Source organism: Sturnus vulgaris, chromosome 1 (assembly GCF_052056855.1).
Source record: "Sturnus vulgaris isolate bStuVul1 chromosome 1, bStuVul1.hap1, whole genome shotgun sequence".
NCBI classification, from domain to species: domain Eukaryota; kingdom Metazoa; phylum Chordata; class Aves; order Passeriformes; family Sturnidae; genus Sturnus; species Sturnus vulgaris.
The window spans coordinates 153,292,649-153,319,135 of NC_142243.1; the positions used below are offsets into that span (position 1 = coordinate 153,292,649).

Genomic DNA, 26,487 nt, shown 5'->3' on the forward strand with positions numbered 1-26,487 from the left:
GTTTAGGAGATTTCTGCTGAGCCATCCAGTGTGGATATCTGAGTCTGTAAAATTCTGTCTTGGGATATCCCTGCCTGCCTTCTGTAAGTCTGGAGAGGGAGAGAGCACAAGAGAAATATTTGGCCACAGAGACTTTTAGAGACATAGAATCGTTGAGGTTGGAAAATCCCTCTAAGATCATCAAGTCCACTTGATCATCAAGCACTGCCAAGCTGCCACTAAACCACGTCCCTAAGTGCAACCTAAACACATCTTTTAAAACTCCAGAGGCTGTGACTCCACCACTGCTCTCAGGCAGATCTTCAATCAATCTCCTTTATTTTTCTCTTTCATCTTGCTGCTTTTCCTTGCTGAGTAAATTGAGCTGGAGATTGTCTGATCAGAGCAGGCTCAGAAGTGTTAAGCCCACTCTGCTCATGGCAAAAAAAAATCCGAATTCCACAACAAATCTCTTGGGATAAAAGTCCAGACGTTAAGTAAATGTGGACCTGAAATAATTAGAAATTATTTCAGAAATGTGGCAATGAAATAATTAATTTATAAAGGAATTTTTAAAGGAATATTTAGAAATACAATATTCAATTGTTTCTTTCTACTTGATTTTCTCAGGTTTTATTCCATAACAAATTGGAAGAATCTTAAAGTGCTTTGCAGTTGAGAAATTGTCATTAATTTTGTGAGGATAAAATCACAAAAATGGTAATTCAGAGGATGAGGTTTCAGTTTTGTTTTACTTTTGAGGTACTGAGTATTGGGCTTGATTTTCTTTGCTTTGTCAGGGGTTTCTTGCTGATGAGGTGATTGCTTATATTAACCTGATTAATGTTCAAAATGTAAAAATTGCAGCTTTTCAGCCCTGTGCCTCAGACTTAAACTCAAAGTCAGCATTAAAAGAGAGCTCTTTGGAAAGCTGGGAAAAGATGCTGCACACCTAATTGCAACATTAACCAGTAAAATATTAGCAAATTTATTGGGCTTTTTCTACTTGAAAAAAAAATTTAAAGGAAGTTCATTATGCTCTGTAATCCTGCTTAAATATTCATCATGTTGTTAATGAACCACATTCATTTTTAAAATGCTCAACCTGAGACGCCGTCTAGCATGATTTGATAATAATATAATTTCTGTATAAGCGTAAAAGGGACAAGAACAGTAAAAATAATTGTATCTCTAAACACCCTAACCAGTTTTCTCCTGACTAATGAGCAGCTGTTTTTCATTAGCAGCATGGTTTTATCTCTTGCCTATCAACCTGCACAGCTGGGCATATTAGAAATAGCTCAGTGCACTGTGGAACTTATGTTTCTTAAACTGCAGAAACAAATGAGGAAGAGGTATTTTCTTTTTAAAAAAAATGGTTTGGTGCTGATTTCTCTCACACTGTTATTCACCACGGTGTCATATCTGGAGGCTTGATGTGGGAATGGGATATTACTGCTCTGCCTGCTGTAGAATTGCAGAAAATAGTTCATACCTTGCAGAACTTGTGCTACAACGAGCAGAAATTGAGTCACAGGGAGCTGAAACCTTTTGCTTGAGGTCATGAAGCAAGGAAGGAGCAAGAGCTAAAGCAGAAATTGTTTCATCTGGCTTTTCCAGCCCTCTAACTTGTCCCCCACTCTGTATCAGACAGGAATCCAGCTCAAAGATGAACAGTGGGAGAGTTTGGAATTGGAATGGTGTAAAATAAAACTGAGCCTGATCCTAAATATTTCTTTGTGATCTTGCAACTGTCAAGGCAGCTGCAACTTCAGGCCTACAGATACCAACTCAGTAAGATTTTTAAATAGCTTTTATAGTCTAGAAAAATACAGAAATAAAGCCTAAGGCAAGCTTAAGAGGAGGAAAAAATAATTTTTGAAACAAAAGAATTTAAGACATCATAGAATTGTTAAGGTTGGGAAAGACTTCTAATATCATCAGGCCTAACCCTGGATCAAATACTGCATGTCCACTAAACCATATAACCATACTGCAAAGTGTCTGCTTGGTTTTTGTTTTTGTTTTTTTTTTTTTGTTTTTTTTTTTTTTTTGGGGGGGGGTGTTTTTTGTTTTTTTTTTTATTTGAACACTCACAGTAAAATCCTCCATCACTGTTATTTATTTCATTTATATTATATTTATTTGAGAATCACAGAATGGGTTGGATGAACTTTAAAAACCATCCAGTTCCGCCCACCTGCCATGGGCAGAGACATCTTCCACTATCCCAGGTTGCTCCAACCCTGTCCAGGAACACTTCCAGGCCTGGGACAGCCATCATAGCAGATGTTTTGCATTGAATGAAGTGGAATAAATGCAAACAAATCCACCTCATGTCAGCATGGATGTGATTCTTCTGTAGATGATAACATTGCAGGGAATCACTGTGACTCAAGAATTTAGATTGAAGAACTAATACTTTCTTTAGAAGGAGCCTCTGGGTATTCCTAGTTGTGTTTAAAATAGGATTGTAGCCAATACCAAGTGTGGAGTCAGATTCAGGCAGGGAGGGAGCCTTCCCTGTCCTTCCTGCAGAATAAGGTACCTTTACTTTTAATTGCAGTGCCAAAGCAAGGCATTGTTCTGCCATATTTGGGTCCAGAAGAAATACACGTGTCATCCTCCCCATTAAAAAAAAAAAATCTCTTCTTAGCAGGCCCTAGTGCTGGCTGCTTGTTTATTGCAGCTCAGTGTGTGAAGTTGGTCTCATTACTTACTTAAGCATCACTTGGTATTCCTATCTTTAAAGATAAATGCAATTAATGAAAACCTTGAAGTGGGTCTTGTGCTTTCACTCAGAAGTATAATGTACATGTCTCCCTGTATACTCCCCTGGTGTAGGAAAGCAATCAAAATCCTTTTATACTGACTTAACTACCTACTGCCAGATTTGTTGACCTTGTTTGTTTGTAAATTAAAAGGCAGGCCATGGCAGAGCTGAATTGCACAGAGAGACAGAAGAGAGGTGCTCTGCTTATTTTCAGGGTGTCAGGCAGATTACACCACACTTAGGCACCGGTTTTGGATGGGAGCAATGTTTAAAACTGGCTTCTCCCAAATGCAGAAATCTTGTATTTTTTGTGTGCTTTGAAAGAACAACTTGTTTTGTTTTGTTTTCCTGTTTTTCCAAAGAACTTGTGAAAGTAGGTTTCTGCTGGGCTTTATTAGCACTCAGTAGTGTATTTATAGATATATAAATACACATTTTGCATTTAGATGGTAACAGCTAAAGCACTGCCACACTTCCACTCTCAGGAGAGAAATGCACACAGCTCTTCGAAACAATGGCACCCAAAAAGTCACAACACTATCTTAAGAATGGGCAGCTGATGTAGAAAGAAGATTTAAGGAGGGTATTTATAATGGAAAAGAAGGATAGTTAAGAGCATCCATAAATTTCCCAGAAATAAACAATTATCTTCTTTATTTTGTGGGAAAGAAAGAAGAAGTTGCATTGATTTACAGTAAAGAATCCACAGTGTCTCCTGAAAGGAAATACATATCCTAGGGTGGACCAGGCATTAGTTTGAAACAGAAAGAAAATAAAACCCCTCACTCACCTTGTCTTGTGCCATTTCCCTTTGGGTGGGACACTTGTATTGGTGCAGGCCAGCACTACTTTTCAGGAGTACTGCTCAGAGCCCTTCCTGGCCCATCCCTGAACCAGGACCCTAATCTTAAACCTACCCCCAAACCTGGCTAAAAACTTGCCTAAAATTCACCAATCCCTACAGGAGATCAATTTGATTGAAGTGGAACAGGAAAAGCAACATATATAATTCTACCTTTTCTCCTCCTTTTTCAAATTTCACATTTTATTTACCATACAGCAACAGCTGCCCTTTATGCAGAAGACTTATGCAAGCCAAAATTCCTCCCAAGACCACTGTAAATGGCTTTCTGTCCATCTGTCCTTTACTCTCCCCAGGCACATTCATCCTACTAAATGTGGAATTCAATAAGTGATCTGGAATCTGGTTCCCTTTTTCATGGAATCATAGAATAAATGAGGCTGGAAAAGACCTTTAGGATCATCATATCCAACTCTCAGTCATGTTGACCATTGAATCATGTCCTCAAGTGCTACTTCCACATGTTTTTAGAACACTTTTTATCAGAGAGGTGCAATGACTTACAATGCATCCTGGCTTAAAGTCATTGTGCAAGAGTTCAGCTGAATTTCACCCTGAAAGGGCAGCTTTCTCTCTTTTGCTTTATAAAATTAATCAGAGATGACTAGGTTGAGTGTAAATATCTGTATATATTCACATATATATGTATATAGAAAAGCAAAACTATCCCGTTTGGTTTAAGTGGAGGAGAGGAAGATGGCTCATACCTGAGGATAGAGGGAGGGAAATGAAGCAATACATCACAGAATTAAATCTTTCTGGAAGAGCAGTTTCTCCTAAAAATCTCGAATGATATTTTCCAACTGAGACTCAAAAGACTGGCTAAATCCTCCTTATTACTCCCACGCTCGTTTTTTCTTTTAGATGAATAAAACTTTCAGTACAGGAAAAACTCAATGATTAAAAATTACAAATGTACTGAATATGCAGCACTTTGATGCAAACATCTTTGCAGTAAAAGGCCAGGTGTTATATTAAACAGTGTTTTAATCTGATCCCTATGGAAACATTCCCTCTGGAAATGTGGCAAATCTTTCATTTTAAAGGAATCTGTGAATTCTGGGGCATTACACAGTTGCAAAAAAGTGCATTCAAATGCAAATACAGCTTTGGATAAAGCTGTGGAATTGCCTCCTGCTTGACAAGTTTACATAGAGAAGAGGTTTCTTCCAACTTTTCAGAATTCCTGACAATAACTGAGTTCAAAACCTGAAACTTCAGCACTGGTTGGCCTTGCCCAATGATATTTCATTGGAGGTGATGTCAGCTCAGTCTTGGCTGGAAGTATTGATCACACACATACATGGGGGTGAAACTGCCAATTAATTTGTTCATTATTAGAGATATTTCTGTCCTTTTGCTTCCACCACATATGCATTTTATAGCTATACCTACCAGAAGAACAATTGCCTCAAGCAACAACCTGAATGCTCCATAAAAGGTCTTCCTAAGTGGATTACATTAAAAAGCAGAGTTATCTATGATCACTCCTTATGACTTCTTCTGTTGCCCACATGGCTTGCTTAGCTTCAGAAAAATTCTGTTTTCTTGCCTTATTTTCTTTTTCTTTTCTCTGCTTTCCCTTCCTTCCCTTGTCAGTTATTCAAAGCTAGGACTGGCAGGGAAGGGAGAAGGAGGCAAAGGAAAGCTCAGTATCATGGTTCTGTCTTTTGAAAGGCCTGGAAATTCTGCTCTAAGCAGGGCCATTTTTCTTATTTGCTCTTTGGGTTTTTCTCCCCTCTATTGCTTATCAGTAAAAATGATCAAAATTCAGCAGGCACGATGGATGTGATTGCAGCATCAGCTGTGAAGTTGGAACTGATTGCAAAATCATCATGAAAACCTGGCTGGGGTCTGATCTGTCACCATCAGGGAGGCTCTGACCTCCAGACTGTGGCAAACATTTGGAGAGAGATCAGATTTTTGAGTGATTGAGTCAGAGAGGTCACTGCTGAAGCCCCTCTTCATCAGTCCTGCTTTGCACTTGTCTGTCTGATTCCCCATCAGAGCTGATCAAAATGTAAAATTAGTGACTTCCAGCCAGTGACATTCAAAGGGAGACCAGAGCAGCCAAAATCAGCCAGGCTATAAATCACAGAATCATGGAATGGTTTGGGTTGGAAGGGACCTTAGGGATCATCTCATTCCAACCCCACTGCCATGAGAAGGGACACCTTCCACTAGACCAGGTTGCTCAGGGTTCGTGAGGTGTTTTAAATTAGCAAGAAGCTCTTTAAATAACAGAACCTCTTTAAATAAGGAGGTTCAATCACCTCCCCACGCATGCAAATAGAGGGGAGAAACACATGCTAAATAAGAGAAAAACCTCTCCTCTTTAGTTGAATGTGACAGTAGTTTGCTATTGAAGTTTAACTAAGTGAGGTGTTTTTTTAGGATTTTTCTTTAAATTTATTCAACGAAGAAAAAGCTATAAAGATAATGTATTTTTTTTTTTAATATGTGGGTGTTTGGGGCTTTCTTTGTTCTTTTTTTTTTTTTTTTTTTTTTTTTTTTTTTTTTTTTTGTTAATTTGGAGATTCTCTGGAATATTTTTTCATCTGAAGTGTCTGAAAACCACTCATCTGGCCACCTTCTGAAGCCAGTCACTCAGAGGGAGATCCAGACTTTTGAAAGGTCTGGTTTTCCTCAGCAGTTCTTATCTCCAATTCCCAACCTGAGGCACAGGCTCTGCAGTCACACAGATTGCAAGGGAAGGTGAAGCACCTACTGATCCAGTGGAGAAATTGCTGTTCCTGGTGCAGATGTGCACATATTGTCTGCTTTATTCCTGGGTATGTTCATAAAGGCTTGCACATGCTTTTTAACTAAAAGCTCACATGGGTGGAACTTGTCTGCTTTTAACAGTGTTTTAGCAGGCTAAAAAAAAAATTAATTCAGTTTTACTAAAAAATTAATTCAGTTTTACTCTTGGAAGTGAACTGACAGATGGTAAAAGAGCAGGAGGGTTAGCAGGAAGAATATTGTGGGAGTCTGTGCAGATATAAATACTTAGCTAATAAATAAGGTGGAGGTAATAATGCCTGTGAATATATATATAAATAAAAACACTGCAAAACCTGGAAGCAAGCTTGTTAATGTCTCTCTTCTTTTTAATAATGATTCCTAAATCTAGCAAAGCACTTTTTGAGAGTATGTTTGATGGAGGAATCACTGTGTGTTGCCATGGCGTTAGGTTTTCTTTTTCAGAGTGGAACCACACATTCAAAAAAGAAACCTTTACCTTGTTGCTATGCAAACATGACTTGGTCTTATTACATCCCTAGAAAGCAGAACAACAATAAAGAAAGTCAATATTCTGATAAGATAAATGCTCCCTCTGTTTGCCCTTTCTCTCAAATGCAATGCTGACGTAATACTTATATCTGATGAATTCTCTGGAGACTAGGCTGCTAAATTTCCAGTGTGCTTGTCATTTCTATATAAAAATTGCCCACTAATCTCCTACCCACAGATATATTCAGACCCAAACTCCAACCTCATAATATAAAGGTTTGGTCCCAAGCCACAAAATTTAGTCAGGCTTGTTCCAAGTGATTGGGAAACATTTGCTAAAAAGGTGTAAAGGTCCTTTTAAAGTGTTGTGTTTATACCGCTCCATGTTCCAGCTGCCTATTTTATTCTACAAGCAGTGATGTGGTTGCTGCCATATCCATCATCTTTGGCTTCCTCTTCCACCCACTGGATGCAGTGCCAGGTACCAGCTGGTTCTGACTAAGTCCTGATTCCCTTTTTCCAGAGCCCAGTTCTGCTGGAAGATAAAATCAGTGATACCAGCTCTGTAAGCTTTTCCACTAGAAAGGTACAAGAGATTCATAACCATGGAATCACGACAGAATCATTGAATTATTTGGGTTAGAAAGGATCTTAGAGATCATCTCATTCCAACCCCCTGCCATGGGCAGGGACACCTTCCACTATCCCAGGTTGTTCCAAGCCCCATCCAATCTTGGACACTTTCAGGGATGAGGCAGCCACAGCTTCTCTGGGAATCTCTGCCAGGGTCTCACCACCCTCCCAGGGAAGAATTTACTCATAACATCGAATCTAAACTTGACCTCTTTCAGTTTAAAGCCATTCCCCCTTGTGCTGTCTCATTTGTTCCATAATTCTCTGTCCATGGTGCTGGGGAGGTGGGAGATCACTGCCTGAACAAGGACAGTTTGAGCAGATGAAATTGAACCCCATCCTCATTTGAACTCAGTTGCATTATTGCACCTTTAAGCTTGCCCAGATGAAAAAATTATTTACCCTGCAGGTTGGATCAAAGTCTTAATTATCAGAAATGTAGAATGGCAGCAGACGTGCCATATCCACACAAAGAAATCAATTTAGCACAGATACAGGAAAACAGTTCCAAACATGATCATAGGACAGTGCTTCCAGCAGCCTTTTATAACCAGAATACAATGGAAACTGGAGCATTTCTTCCTTTTCCCCTAAAAACATAAAGGGCTCTGTCATACTATGATTGTGGTAATCCAGCACTATGCTACACCACAATGTGTCTGCCAGGGCAGCCTGTCACAAAATGTGCCACCAATTAGCCCAGGCACTAATTACATTTTTCCTCTTGCTTTGCACAGGGTCTATAACCAGGCCATGAAGAGAAACATCCCACCCTGCTTTAGAAATTAGTGAAAGCAGTGAATGAAATTGGTTCTGTAGCCAATCTCCTTTGATTTACTTCATTAACCAATGAACTAATTAGATTTCTTGCTCCTCAAAACACTTTCTGAGAGTCTTATTTTGGCAGTTACAAAGTCTGACATGAATTTTTCGGTGCCTCTTTAACCCATTTAATAATGGATTAACATTGAAAGGGCTGGAAAGAATAATTAGTGCTTAACTGAAAAGTATTGAGAAAAAACTAATCAGCTCTAAAACTTTAAAGCTTATGTTTCATCCTACTCTTATTTGTTTTACCTGCAGGCTAAATGTTTTCACTTTGAGGTGTTTATTTCTTTTTCACATTCCTCTGAAGTGTCTGTTCAGACACATAATCAGGTTTTTGGGCTGCTTATCTGAGTTTAAGTGGCAACTGCTTTCCTAGAATAAAAATATTGCAAAAATTAGAAATGAAACTTAAACCTCTGAACTTCTCAATGTCTAGATCAACTCTCTTTTCAAGCAGGCTGCATCTTGTCAGTCCTCAAATTACCTACTCATTAAAATGGTACTTCCAGGAACGTCATCCCAAGGACCATCCCTTCTGGTAATTTCATGCAAGAAAGATGTTCTTGGAGGTCATTGCTGTTGAGAACTCAGAAATTCTGAATTTGAGACAAGAGCATCAATTTCTCTCAGTTGAAAGCAAGGGCAAGACACAGCTTTGGTGTGTCTGGAAAGGCTCATTCAGCCCTGAAGCCAAAACTCTCACTCAGGGAACTTTGTACTTACAGGGATTCAAAAGAGGCCTCACAATGTGAACAGTGCCCTCCCATCCCAGCTGAGCTGGTGGAGAGGGAATTCACTGCAGGATATATGGTGGCATTTAACCCAAGACATTTTACTCTCTTGTTTTTCCCTGTTAGGACATTTACAGTGATCAATATCATCAATCAGATGTCTTGAGGCAAATTCCCTCTCTGTAACTGGCAAACCTTTCCAAAGACACCTCCTTCTAATCCAACCCCACCAAGAGGCAAAGAGGCTTTTAGTCACATTACTCCAGGTGATATCTATTTCTTTGGTGAATATACAGTATGCAATAATTCTTTTTTGTTTTTTTTTTCCTTTGTTCTTTCTTTTTGGTTTTTTTTCCTGTCCCTGGAGAGTTTGGAGTTACTTTTCCTGCCTACATTTGAACTAAATTAACTGCCTGCTGATAATGAACACCTGAACACAGCTGGTCTGGTATATGCTAGGCATTGCAGTCTGAGGAGGAAACATAGCATTTGAATGCATTTTTACAGCCACCCAGGTATTAATTTCTCTGATAATTTCTGCACAACATTCTTGTAATATTCGACAAGGGCCACTCTCTTGCTTTGCTTTTCTTCTTACAAGAAGCTTGTCCTGAGCAAATTTCCTTTCACAAAGAATGCAAGATGCATTAAGTCTTGGATAGCTTCCTAAACTGAAATCATCTATCCAGAGACACTGTGAAATAAAATTTCTCTTTATTTATTTTTTAATAAACGATTTAGAACTTTCATCTGGGCTGCCTATAAATTCAAGATTTAATTTCACCATCTCGATTCCCCAAACTTACTGGAAGATGAGCAATTATCATTGCTTTATAAGTTCATTTCTTTCTTCAGGGCAAGTTCTTTTGGTGGCTGTTTCTCTTGTGACATTCTCTCTGCCCTAAATCATCGATCTTATATTGGCTCTATGAAATAGTAGGAGGGTTTAGGGTTAAGATCAATAAAAGAAAACAAAAGCAAATGCTCTGAGCCTCAGTTCTACCTCTGTGTCATTGGAAACAAATCTCCTTGAACAGGTCCCAGCAAAATTTTTCTGTAAAGAAGAAACACCCCAATGCACAGAAAATCTCTAAGTATGGTGAACAGAGTATGGACTCAGCAATTTCCTGAACTTTCTAACAAGCAATAGCTAAATAAATGCAATTGTGATCAAATCAGATGAATCACAATCAGATAATCACCTTTGAATTACTTTTAAGGATTCCTTAAAAGCCAGTTTAGTCAGGTATTCCTCTACAGATTTCTTTTGTGCCACACCTGCACTTCTAATAATTGTAGCTATTTCTATCAGGTGATGCTTTTTTAATTTTAATCACCCTAATCATCCAGTTGAACCCTGTTGGCCAGAGTAGAACAAAAATACCACCCAGCAATTAACAGGTTTATGCTTTCTGTGGGAAGACTGGAGCAAGAAGATCCTGCTATTCTTGAAATGTGTATTACTATGGGTAGCAAATAGTGGTGATCAACCCATTAATGGATAGAATGAATTTTCACACTGCTTGCATCTGATAGCTGAAGGCTAAGATCACTGCAGCTGTGTTTTTAAAAATCATCCAAACCTGTCAAATGACACCCTTTGCTCCAAGCAAAAGGACTCAGCACTTCCTGCAGCCGTTTTGCTCTTTATGATACTTGAATAATTTTTCTGCCTGGAATTTGGAAGGACATCACTGGCCATAAGCAGAGCTGTGCTTTGAGGATCAGATTTTAGTACTGTGGCTCTATTTACACAGCCCTGTGACCAGGCACAGGGATTCACAGTGCTGTGTGAGAATGTAATATCACAGGATTGCTACTGCAGATAAAGAGAGCTCCCTTCCCCAGTCTGTTCTATCAGACACAGTGAACTCAAATGCCCCAGCTCTTCGTCCTACTAAACCTTCCTTATGCTGACTGCTAAGAGATCACATCAATCCTGCTTTTAGTGCTGTCACACATGTAACCATCTGGCATCAGGACAAGTGCCAAAACATGACTTGCATATTTGCTGGATTGGGGGACAGACGTGTTTGACTGTGAGCTGAGCCAAATTTTTGTGATATGCACAAATATTGCTTCTCCCCACAGCTTGGAGAACACAAGTTTTCACAGAGCTTGTTAACTCCAGTCCTCATCCCCTGCATTCTGCCCCTCTCTGAGCTGTAAAAAGCCTTTATGTTTGGCAGGTCAGTAAAAAACAGAGTATCATCCTGTTTATTTTATAGCTAACTTCATTAGCAAGAAACAGCAAGGACTGAAATACAGGGCTGTAAAAGCCCAGCTTAGGTTTGTAACGAAATGTTGTTCAAGTAATTAGTCCACTTAAACTTTCTAATGTGGTCTCTTGGTTTCCAAAGTACTAAAATGCTTTTTAATGGCTTTTCCATGGTTTTTCATTGGTTTGGCATCCTGGCTTTCAGCATGAAAGAACAGGCCATATCTTAATATCTCTGTTCTTTGTGCCAGGATCTCAGATGGTACATGTTGACGTGACACCCACGGAGCCAGTTGAAATATGTCACTTTTCACCAGCTCAACCTTGTCGTGCTTTTTAATAACAAGTCTCAAAGAACTCAGCTGTACTTCCAGTTCAGTCTTCACTTTTGCCTAAGGATAGGGAAGAAAATCAACTAAAGAAGTTGGTTCATAACTTTACAGTGAATTGCTTTGCACTTGTGCACTTCTTCTTGTGCTTAACAGATCTGAAACTTAGATCCCTTGGGGCTCCACCTGCAGAGCTGCCTCCAGCTCTGGGGTCCCAGCACAGGAATGACCTGGAGATGTTGGAATGAGCCCAGAGGAGACCACCAAGATGCTCAGAGGGATGGAGCAGCTCTGCTGAGAGGAAAGGCTGAGAGAATTGGTATTGTTCAGCCTGGAGAAGAGAAGGTTTTGGGCTGACCTAATTGTTGTCTTCCAGGATGTGAAAAAGGCCTGTGAGAAAGATGGAGAGGGACTATTTGCAAGCACATGTAGTGACAGGACAAGGGGGAATGTCTCCAAATTGACAGAGAGTAGGTGTAGATTAGATATTGAGATGAAATTGTTTACTCAGAGGCTGGTGAGGCCATGGAACAGGCTGTGCAGAGAAGTTGTGGTGGCTCCATCCCTGGAGGTGTCCAAGGCCAGGTTGGATGGAACTCTGGGCAATCTGGTTTAGTGGAAGTTGTCCCTGCCCATGGCAGGGGGTGGAACTGAATGATCTTGAAGGATATTGGACTCAGTTAGACCATGTATGCTAAACATTCTGAGGACTACTTTCATATTAGAAACTGTAATCCCAGCTTCCTTCTGAGTTTGTTTGAGTTGCTAATGAATTAAAGGATTGTTCTTCAACAATTTTTTCCCTGATTTTCTTATAGTGTTTACTCAAAACTGAACAGCAAACAATTTCCATTCTGTGGGGGTAGGGTGAGAAAAGCAACAAAGCAAAGGCATTTCAAAGCATTTTAATCAGATTGAATCTCATGGCAATTGTATGCAAAGCTTGATAAGAAATGTTAATGTAGCCTAGACAACTTTCCCAGAAAGAGAACTAATCAGATATATGTTTTCTGTATCAGAAAAATACTTAAAAGTGTTCAAAGCAACCTTCATAGCCTTTGAAAAAGTATGTGCAACTTTTAGACAAAATTTTGTGAACAGTTGGCATGGGATTCATGTCACTTAACTTCATCAATGACAACAATAAGTCTCTAAGCTAAACTGAATTCTCCCTCCAGAGCAGAACATTATCACTGTCATCATGCTGGTTTGGAGACATAAGCAGGACAGAGTTTGTAAGGGGAGATAATATTTTTATTATGTTGTTTTACACAGTTGGAAAAACCTAAACATATCGTTCAATTGCTCACACTTCAGATCTGAAACTGAAGATGGAGGAAAAAAATGCACTTCTAGTGGGTGATTCATCCCTTCTTAAGATAGATTGGGTGACTCACCTTCTGTAGGTGCCTATTCATCTCTATTGACCAGAGAAGGATTCTGGCTGACAAGTAACAGTAAACACCTAAATATGAGACAGAAAGAAAAATAGAATAGATGTTATAGACTCCACCTTGCAGTCATAAGGGTTTCTCATATGAACTTTATTCTTCCTTCCATTTTTTGCATTCATTTAGCTGTAAGTTTTGATTATAATTAAAATTCTTATTTTTAGATACTGACAACCCGTACATTGTCCTGTGAAGACCAGTCAGAAACATTTTGCTGTTCAGAATGACTAAATTATCTATCCCCAGTGAGACACTTTTGCTCTCTAAACAATTCAGAGCATCCTGGCAAACAGATCTAGGAAACTTCAGGGATTACAATATCTCATATTAATATCTGGTTGATTTTAGTTGATGATGAAATGGCAATGTAGTTATTGAATGTTGTAGAAAAAACATCCAGCAGCTGCTGAATATGTTCTCTCTGTCTCTCTGAACATCTCAATACATTATCCCATATTTTCCACATGGCATAAGCCCACAAACACCTTTCCTTTTTTTGTCTCCCACTGTGACTAACAGTAAATTTTAATAATAACCAATGCCAGTAAAGATCAGTACATGCCACAGACCATTTCTAAATCATTCTGGTAAAGGACATGTGTTCATAAAGGGTAAATAAATACATCAGTGTGCAATGCTTAAGTAACTGGAGACATCTCCTTTGTGTGAAGTATGGACATCCGAGACTGAGTGCTAAGGTGGGATGTATTGTCAGAAATAGTATCAGTTCATTTAGCTGGGCTAGAGAAAGCAATTGACCAATTTTCTCTCTCTCTGGTGGAGTTGGGCTTTATGAAAAGAGGAAGGTCAAGAGGAAGAGTCCTATAGCAAGGCTGAGAAAGAGCAACACAACTCTCAAAAGAGACCAGGAACATCTGACAGGCACATTTCCCACAGGCATCTTTAACCAGCAACTCGGGAACAAACCAGATGTGGCTTCCAGGGGCAGATCAGGCTGAACTGACTCAGGAGAGACTGGATATGGAAATACAGGACTTGAAACCTAGACATTTGCATATTAGCTCTATTAAGTTATGGGACTTATTTCACCAACACTTATGACCATTTCTGCCCCTGGTTGGTGAGTGAACACTGACAACAGCAAAATGCTCTGAAGTTCCAGCAGTTCTTTTACAAGATGCTAGGTATGGAATTGCCTTATTCTGCTTCAGGTCCCTTCCAGGTGTCTTTGCCTGCTCTGGACATGCACAACAGAGACAAAGACAGAAGCCTGGGGAGATGACTTCAGTCTGGATGAGACTGAAGACCAGATTGCATTTGCATAGATGCCACTGGAGGGAAGAGAGGCCAAAGCAGAGCAGCCAGAGTTCTGTTTCTCCTCATCTCTCATGAAAGTCAAATATCTCCACTCTTCCAAGCATGCTTCCTGGTGTGCATTCCCTCCAGCTGATGAGCTTCATCCACCCTGACTAATGGACCTGCTGAGAGAAGCCAAATGCTGCAGAGCATTTTGTGGCTCACTGGAGAGCCAAGACTGGCATGCTCTGCCCACCCTGGATCCATTTGTAATTTGCTTAATTCTGTGAATGCTGTGGATAACTGCCAGGTGATTGCTAGAGGTACACATATATTAGAGGCTGGCAAGGGTAAGGATGAGAAATTTGTGAATATTTAATTAGTTTTTGTCTTGTCTCCTTTATAATTGTATAATTGATATTAGTGACTAGGTACCCTAATTATTGGGGTTTTTTTTATTTTTTTAATGTTTTCCCACCCTTTCCAGCAAGCTATTTAGCTCTGAAATGGCTGAGTTTTGCTTCTTGTGTGAATTTCCATAAAGTTTAGACTGAGTGCTTTGCCAGGTGTTGCAGAGGCAAGCAAATCTCCAGGGAAGTTATGCAAATGGTGGGATGCAGAGCGTGGCTGGGAGCACACGACTGTGGATACAGCTCTGGCCGTGGACTCAGCAGGGGATTAGTCCTAACCTTGCTTTCTCTCCACTCTGTGATTATTGGCACATCACTCCAGGCTGTCCACTGTACCCAAAGCAGTAGATTGTAAAGTATATATTTGTCTAAGCTATCTCCATTCCCTCCATCTTATTTTCACAGAATCAAAGCATCACAGAATCACTGGGTTGGAAGAGACATTCAAGAGTCCAACCCATGCCCAAACACCTCAACTAAACCATGGTACCAAGTGCCACATGCAGTCTTTTTTTAAAAACACACAGGGATGGTGATTCCACCACCTCCTCAGGCAGACCATTCCAGAACTTTATCACCCTTTCTGTAAAAAAGCTTTTTCCTCATATCCAGTCTATATTTCCCTTGATGCAGCTTGAGGCTGTGTCCTCTGGTTCTGTCAGTGGCTGCCTGGAGAAGAGACCAACCCCACCTGACTGCAGCCACCTTTCAGGGAGCTGTAGAGAGTGACAAGGTCACCCCGAGTCTCCTTTTCTCCAGGCTGAACAGCCCCAGCTCCCTCAGCCGTTCCTCACAGGGTTTGTGTTCCCCTCCCCGGCCTCGTTGCCTCCTCTGGACGCTCTCGAGCGTCTCCAGGTCCTCCCTAAACTGAGGGGCCAGACCTGGACACAGCACTCGAGGTGTGGCCTCACCAGGGCTGAGTCCAGGGGAACAATGACCTCCCTGCTCCTGCTGGCCACACCAGTCCTGATCCAGGCCAGGGGACATTGGCCTTCTTGGCCAGCAGGACACACTGCTGGCTCATGTCCAGCTGCCATCCATCAGTGTCCCCAGGTCCCTTCTGCCTGGGCACTGTCCAGCCACACTGTCCCCAGCCTGTAATGTTGCAGGGGGTTATTGTGACCAAATCCTCCTTTATTCAGTAGTTTCTTGTCTTTTCCCCATTTTAGCACCCAGATTATAAACACTGCCCTCCTACCACCACCCAAATCAGCGCAATTTTTTTTCTGTGCTCCCCACAGGCACTCAATTCATTCTCTTTCTCCTGCAAAGGCCATGTGATTGACCATGGCCTACTTGTGCCTGCTCCCTTAGGCCTCAGCCTAAAACAGGGACAGGATTAATCGATTTGTTCCACTCATGACCTTCTTTTCCACAAATATCAACCTTTTCAGGCTGGGAGTCCTCTTTACTGTGTATAGTTACCAAGTCTTTCATAGATTAAATTCTTTTATGTAAGTGAAAATGTCTTATAAGATATCTGATCTCAAGCTTCATTTAAATAAAATTAGAGTTTGGGAGGTTGATCCTTTGCTGAAGAAACTTAACCTTTCTCCTACTACACTAATTTACCCTATTTCTATTTACTCACTTAACACTATCAAAACTCCCACTTTCTCTGTGGGACTCTGAAGACTATGGGAATATAAGGCAAGTGATGACAAAAAAAATAAAAATAGATAAATGCAAAAAAAATTAAGAAAATCAAGCCTTCTGGGTTTTGTATCCTCCAGATTAACTTTCAGTTTTGAATAAATGCATGAAAAATCAATACCTACAATCAAGTTAACAAAGACCAGTTTTAAATTCTCTCTGGCTCCTTTCAGATATTCCCTAAAATTATGCATTTCAATTAATATCTCGACAGAAAGTCCAGATCTCATGGGCAGCTACTGAGTCCTGCCCTACAGATGTGCTTCTTAGAGTACATGAAAGTTGAGAGAAAAACCTCCACCTGTGGGCAAAGTCTGATTACCAGGATTCACTGATCTGTCCTTTATCCTTCAATCATCACAATGAAGGCACTGCTCAAAAGTGTTTTGAGTCCAGTGAAATGCCAACCCCATTCATGACATTGATCCTGAACATCAAATCCTCCAGAGGATCAGCCCCTGTCAGCTGAGGACTTGTTTCCCTGCAGCCCCTGTGTTTGACAGAGACTTAGAGACACATCATTTGTGTTGGATGAGAAAAATGTTGGTAACACACTGATAATTTAATTGTTGTTAAGTTATGTTTACCCTCAATCAAGGACTGTCCAGTTTCCTGTGTTCTGCATGGGCAGCTGGGAAGAAGGTCCAGGACAGCTGACCTGAGCTGGCCAAAGGGATGTTCCACACCACACAACACCATTCCCAGAATATAAACTGTGTGGGAGCTGGCATAAAAGGGTTAATTGCTCATAGGGATGGTGAGTAATTGTACTGTCCATCATCTGGGGTTTTTTTAAATTATTTTTTTCATTGTTTTATTTTTTATCTCTTTCTTAAATATCTCCTTTCATCATCATTATCATCACCAGCACCAGCAGCATTATTTGATTTTACTCCAATTATTAAATTGTTCTTTTCTCAGCCCACAAGTTTTACCTTTTTCAGATTCTCCTTCCCCATCCCACCCTAATGGGATGCTGGTGCTTGGCTGTGGTCTCAAGTTAAACCTTGGTACCACAGAGGAAAATAAAAAACATAAAGACCCTATCGTAATATTGTTTGAACTCTTGAGTACCAGCTTGAAAAATACTGAGATAAGGCAAAGTATGCCAAATAAATGGTTAAATACTTTGGTTAAATGTGTGTTCCACTTGGATAATTGCAGAGTTGTGCCTGCTCTTATGGATACTTGCCTGCTTCCAGGGAATATTGATTTCTGACCCAGCCAGACCATTCCTTGACGCTTGATCTGCACAGAGATCTGCAAGAAACAGATGATCCTTGAAGTCAGTGGTGTGCAGGGCTGAAATGGCTGTTTGAAAGGCAGAGACATGAGAGAGCCCTGAACAGAGAAACACTGACCCTGACTTAGAGAGACACAAGTTGCTACAAACTTCACAATGTCCCAAGACACATCTCTGAGAGAGGTTCGATGACCCTGATGTCATTATTTGAGTGCACTGCACATTGTCAGGAAGGTGTTCTGTTCCTTTGATTTGGCCCTCAGGCATGACAAGCAAGAGGAAGAAAATTATTTTATTTAGAGACATCTGTTTTGAGATATTAACTAGTAAATAATGCATAAGTTGGGATGATGCTTTGGCACCACAGGGATGTGTAGCTGATTAAAAAAAATAAGGGAACCATGAAGTAATACTGAATTTTACACTTGGTCCATTTCTTGCTAGATAGAGATAAATAAGTCTGGGAGACTATAAGCAAAGGGGAAACAGACTTTTGTTTGGGATTTTTTGTTTGTTTTCTGGTTTCCCTACGGTTAGCATTTCCCTGAAGCAGTGAATTGTCATTCCCACCAAGCAATGTGAAGGTCGTGGTGTGTCTGGTAAGGAGGGAATCAGACCATGGTGTGGCCAATGGAAAACAGCCCTTGGCTCAGCCATCCTTCCTCCCTTCCTGCAGTGCAGCTCAGTCATTTCTAAGTGACTTCAGATACCAGCAAGAATTCCAGGAAAACCTCCTCTGCTTTTGCATTATGTGGAACTCCTATTATATTCCTGTTATTCCTGCTATAGCTGGAGAAAGTTCAGACTCTTTATTAACTCAGCTATTTACCCACTGGGATAGAGGGAAAGGTAATGAGACAGCTGGAAGTGACATCCCCACTTTCCTCTAGCCAAGATGCAAGTTAACGTTTCTTTTATTCCATTTGTTTTGTGCAGGAATAAATTCACTCTCTTTGCAGGAATTAACTTTTCATCTCCATCTCCTGCCTTGGCAGGGGGGTTAGACTTAAGGATCTCCAGATGTCCCTTCCAATCCTAAAACTTCTGTGATTCTGTGATCTGTGTTGAAGTCACCAATTGGCCCAAATTGACACAGAGTTTAATTCTGAACAGTTTTCAGGAGGACTGAAAACTCCACCATGTTTCCTTAAGAATTTGGAACTGAATTGAGTAGAACTATAATGTTGTGTAGAACCCAGATTTGGTTTTTTTCCATGCATTTTAAGGCTATTTTGCAAAGTTGCTGGAGTGAACATGTCCCAAAATGTGGCTTTCATAAAGATTTTATCTGTCTCTTTGAAGAACACCTGAACATCTAATAATGGGAGAGGATGAACTTTTCTTCCTGCCAAAACAAGAACTCAAGGAGAGAGCAAAGGGCAGCCAGCAAAGTAAGACCAGCAACAGAGGGTGCATTTCTAAACCACAGAGACAAAGTTGGCTTCCCCAGGGCACATCAAAGGCACAGACAAGACAGAGAATGGATGAAGCTCCAGGATTCACACTCATTGTAGCTGAGGGAGGCCCTGATGTGTGTTCTGCACAGGCTTTACTGAATAGTAAATAATTATTGATTTATAAGGAGAAAATCTTTGCTGTGAGGGTGATATTCCCCAGAGAAATTCTGGATTCCCCATCCCTGGAAGGGTTCAAGGCCAGGCTGGATAAGGCTTTGAACAAACTGGTCTAGTGGAAGATATCTCTGCTCATGGAAGGGGGCTGGAATTAGATCATCTTTAAGGTGCCTTCCAACACAAACTGTACAATGATTCTGAGATTCTATGTTTTTATGATACTATGATATGACAGAGTAGAAATATTAGCAAGTTCATTAATCGAACATTTTATGTCAAAAGTTCATCTTGATCCAGCAGGAAATTTGATCATTGATGATGATGGTCCAAAAAGCTGGGAAATTTTCTTTTAAACCATTGTATCAATGGTTCTCAGCTCAGAGACATTGTCTTAATCTTCTTGTCTAAATGGATTTCGTTCAGGTGTCCATAAATTCATAGAGATTGTTATGACAGAAAAAAGCTATTCAAATCCCAGATATTTCTAAAATAGGCAGTCTCCCACCCCAGAATATTCAGTGAAACCAGCCACTAGAGACAGATTTAGGGTCAAAGTGAAAAGTAGAACATCACAAATTTTTAACTCCAGTGAGACACCGATGTCATGTTAAACAATAGTTCTCTGTGATTTTTTTGTCCTTTATTTATAAATAGTTGCCTTTCACTACTTTATATCAATATTTATAAAATCTGATGGGCTTTAAAACACGCAAAACGGGATTAAATGAATTTAGCAGAGATCTGAGGAGTATTTAGCATTTTGTGCCAACTTTATATATCCCCCTGTGTTTAGCATCTCTCAATACCAGTGAAGTTTCTACTAGAACTAGTAAATCTCTTTCATTTACTTACTTAGAAGAAAATATTTAATAGTTGCCACAGGAATTTTGCAAATTGCTCCAGTTCTCATTCTGATTAATAGGAAACCATGTCAAATGTATAAATAATTTATAGTCTTAAATTAATGCTCTTTCATACTTAAATCTTGGGGATAGATGTAGACTCAGAATATTTCATTATAACTGTTTTAATCATACTTATTTCTTAATTGAGGTTCATATTAAGGTGAAATAGAAGCATATTTAGGATGGAGATAAGAGTGTCATTGTCATTATCTCTAAAGGACAAAATGGTGCCAGTCTGTAAAAGTATTTAGTCAATCTCAAATTATCTTGATTAAACAAAAGTCTGACAAATTATTTTAGGCTTAAACACCTAAAACCAGAGGAGGTGGAGGACAGACTAATAAACTTAGTGTGAAGTGGAATATCTCCTAACTCTGGCTGATGGGTGACCAGTTAGTCATTTTCTGCAACGAGTTACAATTTAAATTAAGAGCTTGTTCCTTTGGAGCTTGATTAAGAGTCACTGAAATATTTTTAGATTATTTTAGGAACAGCTGCTTTTTTTCTTGGTAGTGCTCAAGGACATTTACTTGAGTCATTTATTGCAATCATATTGATGCTGTGGGCAACATTTACTGAACTTTAGTTGAGAAGTAGAAAATTTCATCAGAGTCATCTGATTCAAGCCTAGCCTAGACCTAAACAGACTCAAAATATTTATCACACATCAACTTCTTCACTGAAACAAAACTAGGAACTGCAGGAGAAATATTCACATCATGAAAGCTGCAACTGTAAATTGGCACATAATTATCCTCCTGTTGATAGTCTCAGCACACAGGTGAAATCCTAACTGTTGAAGTGATACTGAATTTTTGTCCACTTTGACCACAACAGACTCAGATGCTTTGGTGGGGCATAAATGGGAGATTTGATTACTATTGCAAAAAGGAAATTATTGTGAGGCTATTTTTTTACATTTTCCCCCAGAATTTCCAATTTTTTTTCTAAGAACACAGAAGGAGAAAGTTATTTGAGATCAACTATAAGACCTGGTAAATCCTTATTTACTGAGGATATCTGTTAGTTTTTAACCTCTTTGGGAAAACATTCAAACAGGATCTGCTGGTTCCCTTCCTGGTGAGCTGTCAGGTGCTATCAGACATGTCCATGGTGAGTTTATTTCTAACGAGAGGATGAGAGAGGAGGGAGGTAAATACAGATCTTTCCATCTGCTGTAGTCCCTTTGAGCCTGGAAGGATTGCAGGCAATAGTAGGATAACACACATATGGCTACAGCCCATAAAAGTTCCCCTTTAGGTAGACACCAATCCCAACAAGTTGTTTAAAGCTCCTCAGCCATCACACGGGAGGGATTGGTAATTCCACAGGGTGATTCATCCCAGTCTGAGATGGATGTCTAACATAAGTGGGATGAATTACTCAGCAGACACATTATGTCTCTTCAGAGGCACAAAGAGACTGAAATGTCTCTGAAACTGTGGAGGAAAAACCAAAAACGTTACAACAACATTTTTAGTGTTAGAGAATCAAGGCATTACTTTATTCTGGCCAGGATGTTGTTCTGGCCAGGATGTGCAACAGAAATAATTTAATCCACACATTGCCTGGATTGTGCAGAGAAAATCCTTCCATCACACATGAATTTTAGTAGATTTTTCACATATTTTGTACAGTCAAAACACTGAGAAATTGATTGGTTTGATTGGTTCATTGGTCCCAAGTAGCTCAGTTCTTAGTATTTGGGTTCCTATTGGATGTGGATTTCTTTGCCTCCCATGTTAATTAGGTTCTCATTCTCCATTCTCCTATCTCTCTGTACCCAGACCAAGTATCTCTGACCATGCCAGGGCAGATGGTTGAAGTTGATGTTCATTAATGGTCATTAATGATCATTAATGGTCGTTTTCTTTTGTGTATTTTCTGTGCTACTCCCAGTCTTCTGAGATATTCAGCTCATCAGACCTCGCCTGGTGGAACTGTCCCCTGAAAAGGAACTTCAATTCCCTTCCCCCTGAGCAAAGGAGCACAAAACTGACTTTGGTTACATAAAAAAAATAAACTTTCTATAATTTCCAACAAGTAGAGAGAGTGAACTCAGGCTGGTGGTTAAAACAAATCTGCATCCCAATGTGTAATCAGGAAATCGGGAGTACAGGGAAGCAGAGACACTTTACAACATCAAACCTCACTTTTATTCAGCAGCCAATGCTTAATTACTCCAAAAAGGGCCTGCAAAACTTGCACAGACAGATGCAATTTCAGAAAATAGGTTACCCCAGTTGATGAACAAAACTACAAATATCCATATATGTACACAGAGGTTCTTAGAGTACACCATTAATGTGGCAAAAACTCCCCCCTCAACAAAATAACTTCATTATTCAATCTGATGTCTGAAGTTTGGACATCAGGAAAACTTGTTCACCACTCTAAGGACTATTTGAAATCTGGGGATTGAGATCTAATCTATTCTTCTGTCACTTCCAGTTACTTACATATTTCTTTGTGTTCTCTAATTTCATATTAAAAAATGAACCTATTTGCTGCAAAGCCTTTCCTGCCAGCTAATGAAACAAGCTATGGTAAAGTTAGGTCATAAAATTCCTTTTAATTTGTTTTTGTTCTTCATTATTCACTACAGAGTAAAGTATTATTCCAATATTTTACAGTTACTATCTAAAATAGAGTGATTTGTCTGTCTCATGACATGCTATCAATCATCCAAACAATCCAACTCTTCAGGTGTTCTGTCTGAATGTGAAAATAATTAGTGCAAATAAAGTTATATGGATTAAAGTTATATGGACTGAATTCCAACTCCAAATTTTATCTTTTCTTTTAAAGTTAATAGCAATATATTTCCATTTAACTATGAAAAATATATTCTGGTGGACATTTACAGTTAATGGCAATATTACACATATTTTTTTACTATGTCAACTCTTGTTCTATTAAGATTAGTCACCCTGTTCCTGTGCCTGTGAAGACATTTCTCAGATGACAGGATTATCTCATTTATCTCCAAAGTCTCTCCACTTTCAGCAGTCAGAATCATTGAACTGATACAAACATAAATGGACTTTTCTGCACTTCTTTGGCTCTAATTGCACTGGTTAGCATTGCTGCTGAATGGCTTCATCCTAGGAAATCTTTTCTGACTGTAATAATGTGGCCTTCGAATCAATCCTCTTGGCCACTTTTCACTCAATGCACTGTGCTTGATCTCACAAAGTCCAAAATTTGTGATTTGAAGGCAAATAGAAATAAGAATGAATAATGAGCTTTGGGTGAGACAACAAATCACTGAAGGAAATGTTGAAACCCTTATTTCTGTGCACATCTATGGGCATCCAAACTTTTCTGGACAATCTGTACCAGGGCATCACCATCCTTTAAATAAAAACTTTTGTACATAGAAGCTTGAAATGCACTTTATATAAGCTGAGAAAATACTTCCTTTCTTGCTTTTCCTTTTTTTTCCCTCTGTTGAATCTAGCAGCCTATACAACTTTACATAAAAGAGTTTGGTATTGTTGCTGCTTAAATAGGAACCATTTAATCATCGACTCTATTAGGAGACTAACTGGAACTTGCTATTCTTTAATTTACTTGCAGACTTTTTGCTCTTGCTAAGTGTTTTTGGTTTAGTGTTCTGGAACTAAATCATTAACAAATGTGCTCAGTAAGGCCTGGAGGAACAAATTACCTGTTGAGGTAATTTGAATGCTATTTTTTAATGCTTTTTATTTGTGTGTAGGAGGATGGACTAAGCTGGGGCTTTTAGAAGATTTACCTACTCCTGAATGTGTCACTGTTTGACTGTTCAGTCTCAGATAATTTATTTGAGCCAACATTTTCTAATTTGCATGACTAAATCAAAGTAAGTAAAAAGGGCTTTGTTGTTTCAGGAGCTCAAATACTGCTGCTCTCACTTCAGTTAAAAAGTAATTAATCCATAAAAAAAGTGTGACTTGCAGGAGAGGAGGCCAATGGTGTGATTTTTATGTCTCTGTGTTTAGGGGCCTATGAGCTGTAATTCTTTCCTAAAACCCTAAAACCTACAGGATAAGCTACACTTTGCTAATAAACATGCCCAAGTTTAAAAATATTTTTATCACTTAAAATTCAATCTGGAATCCATCCAAACATTTTCAGATTTGCAAAACTGATGTAAAGCTGTTTTATTCTGTTATTTTCCCCTGTTAGATGCAATTAAGTTTAAGATTCTTGGAGATGTTCTTACAGACCAAAGAGGAGGATGGTTTCCCATGAATACCTTACTCAGTAGTGCCAGAATTATAACTCTGCTTTGATTTCCATGCCCAAGGGATTTCATCCAGAATAAACAAACATCTTAGAAGGTATCTGTGCTAAAATTGTGTTACAGATTCAGCTAACAAAATTAAATACATCCAAATTGCTTCCATCCTTTTCTTCTGCTTCCAGACAACAGTGATTCCATTATATTAGGGTTTTCACAGCTCTGAATCCTTCAAAGATATTTAGTAAATCATAATCTCTACATGGCAAAAATGGGCTGCATTTCTGTATGAAGAGTGAAATCCACCTTAGGTACAGAAAGTCATTAGACAGAGATTTAGATTTAAGGTTTAGATAGGGAAAACCAATCTGGTAGCACTGAATGGGTCACTGAGGGTCTGAGACTTGTAATAGGAATGTCTTGGTGTTCTTATTTGTATTCCAGCCCCGAAAACAGTTTAAGGGTTAGTTGGGTGCATTGTTATAGGCTTATCTGAGTGAAAAATAGAGGGACAAAAACAACAGGAGGTGTCTCAGAGTTCCAGGAAATAGCCTGAATAGAGGCCTCTAGGGTGCTAGACCAGTGTATTTACTGTACAGTCATAAGCCCACTCATTAAAAGGCCATTAAGCAAATTAGGAAGTGGGTAACCACTCCTCACAGCCTGTTGTTTATTTGCAGGTCAATGTAGGCTAATAGAGCTTTTTGTTCTTCACAAACACTTCTCACGACATTAACAGATTTCAGTAAAAATCTACTTCATTTATTACCATTTCAGGCTCACTGGAAGAGATAAATAGGACATTAAACATGTACAGAAGTTTAAATTAGCAAAATCCCATCTGTTCTCATCCTTCCCCTAGAAAAGCAGGAGCCTACAATCCATCAGTCTCGTGGCACCAGCCAAGCAATTAAGGCTGCTGACACAGTCCTTTCAGAGTGACACGGTGGAGCTGAATGCAAAGTGAGTTTTGGTGTGCAGTGCACGCTCTGGGGAAGGGGGATAAAATCACACAGGCTTTTTTCAGCCCTTTTCCACCTCAACAGAGCATTGAAATGGCAGTTGAGAGGCAAGGAAGATAGTTGGCTCACCCCAAAAATCCAAAATTAACCAGTTTTATTGCTGAAGCCAACTCTGCTGCAATAATAATGGCTTTTCTATGGAGACATAATTGTGGGGTAAAGTAGTTAACATTCCTGACATTACCAACCACACACCAAAATTATCATATGAATGAAACTCACGTGTCAGGTATCACATATGAAGGAGGATTCAGGACTGAAACAGCTGCAGGAATGGCTTTAAGATGGGCTCTGATTTACTGCAAACACAGCAATCCTCAGAGGGATTATGCAAGATTTGAGCATGCAGCAAAATCTCAGGAAAAATAAACCATGTCCACAATATCAGATCCTTGTTGGTTTAGTTTTTCTGACAGCTGGGAACTGGGATTGACGATCAGCACCTTTCCAGCACTTGAGACAGTCTCAGGGGCTGAACTCGAACAGCTCAAGTGCTAATTTATCTCATTTCAGCCAGGAAACAAGTCATGTCACGTAGAATTATGATTTCTCAAAATGAGACCCTCTATTTCACTTTCTATAGAAATTTTGACGTATTCAATTAAATAGTCTTTTCCTAAGAATAGGATTATGGATCCTAATGAAACTCTGATAAGAAATAAATTATATCAAGATGATCTGATTTGCATAGATCTGATTTGATTTAGATATTTTGCTTCCTCCAATATTTTGAGAGAAGACTCAAAACCTAGCAGGTCACTTCTGTCAGAGATTTACCTGCATTTCTCAAAGAATGAATTAAATTATAAGTCTTTAGTTATTAGGACAAAATAAGAGAAGATAACCTTGAAGTAGGACAGGCTTAAAAGCAGAAGAGGGCTGGGAGAGATGGGCAGATTACAAAAAGTTTCATGAGGAACTGCAGTCACAGGACACAGGGAATGGCTTCCAATTGAAAAAGAATAGGTTTAGATCAGATATTAGAGAGAAATTCTTCTCTGTGAGGGTGGTGAGATCCTGGCACAGGTTGCCCAGAGAAGCTGTGGCTGCCCCATCCCTGGATGTACCTAAAAACTGAAGATGACAACTGCAGCGTTTGAAATATCTGAGAATTTTTTCTCCTTTTTTTTTTTTCCCCATAAAAATAAATTGTATCGTAG

The 26,487-nt window shown here is 39.4% G+C and overlaps 1 long non-coding RNA gene across 1 annotated transcript in view; it reads right to left on the minus strand.

Moving 5' to 3' along the window:
- Nucleotides 1-17,549: 17,549 nt before the first annotated feature.
- The window catches only part of LOC148225598 (uncharacterized), a 108,216-nt gene continuing 99,278 nt past the window's right edge, over nt 17,550-26,487 (minus strand). The window contains exon 3 of the long non-coding RNA XR_015804964.1: nt 17,550-17,618. This is a non-coding gene — a long non-coding RNA (uncharacterized LOC148225598). The remainder of the gene's footprint in view (nt 17,619-26,487) is intronic.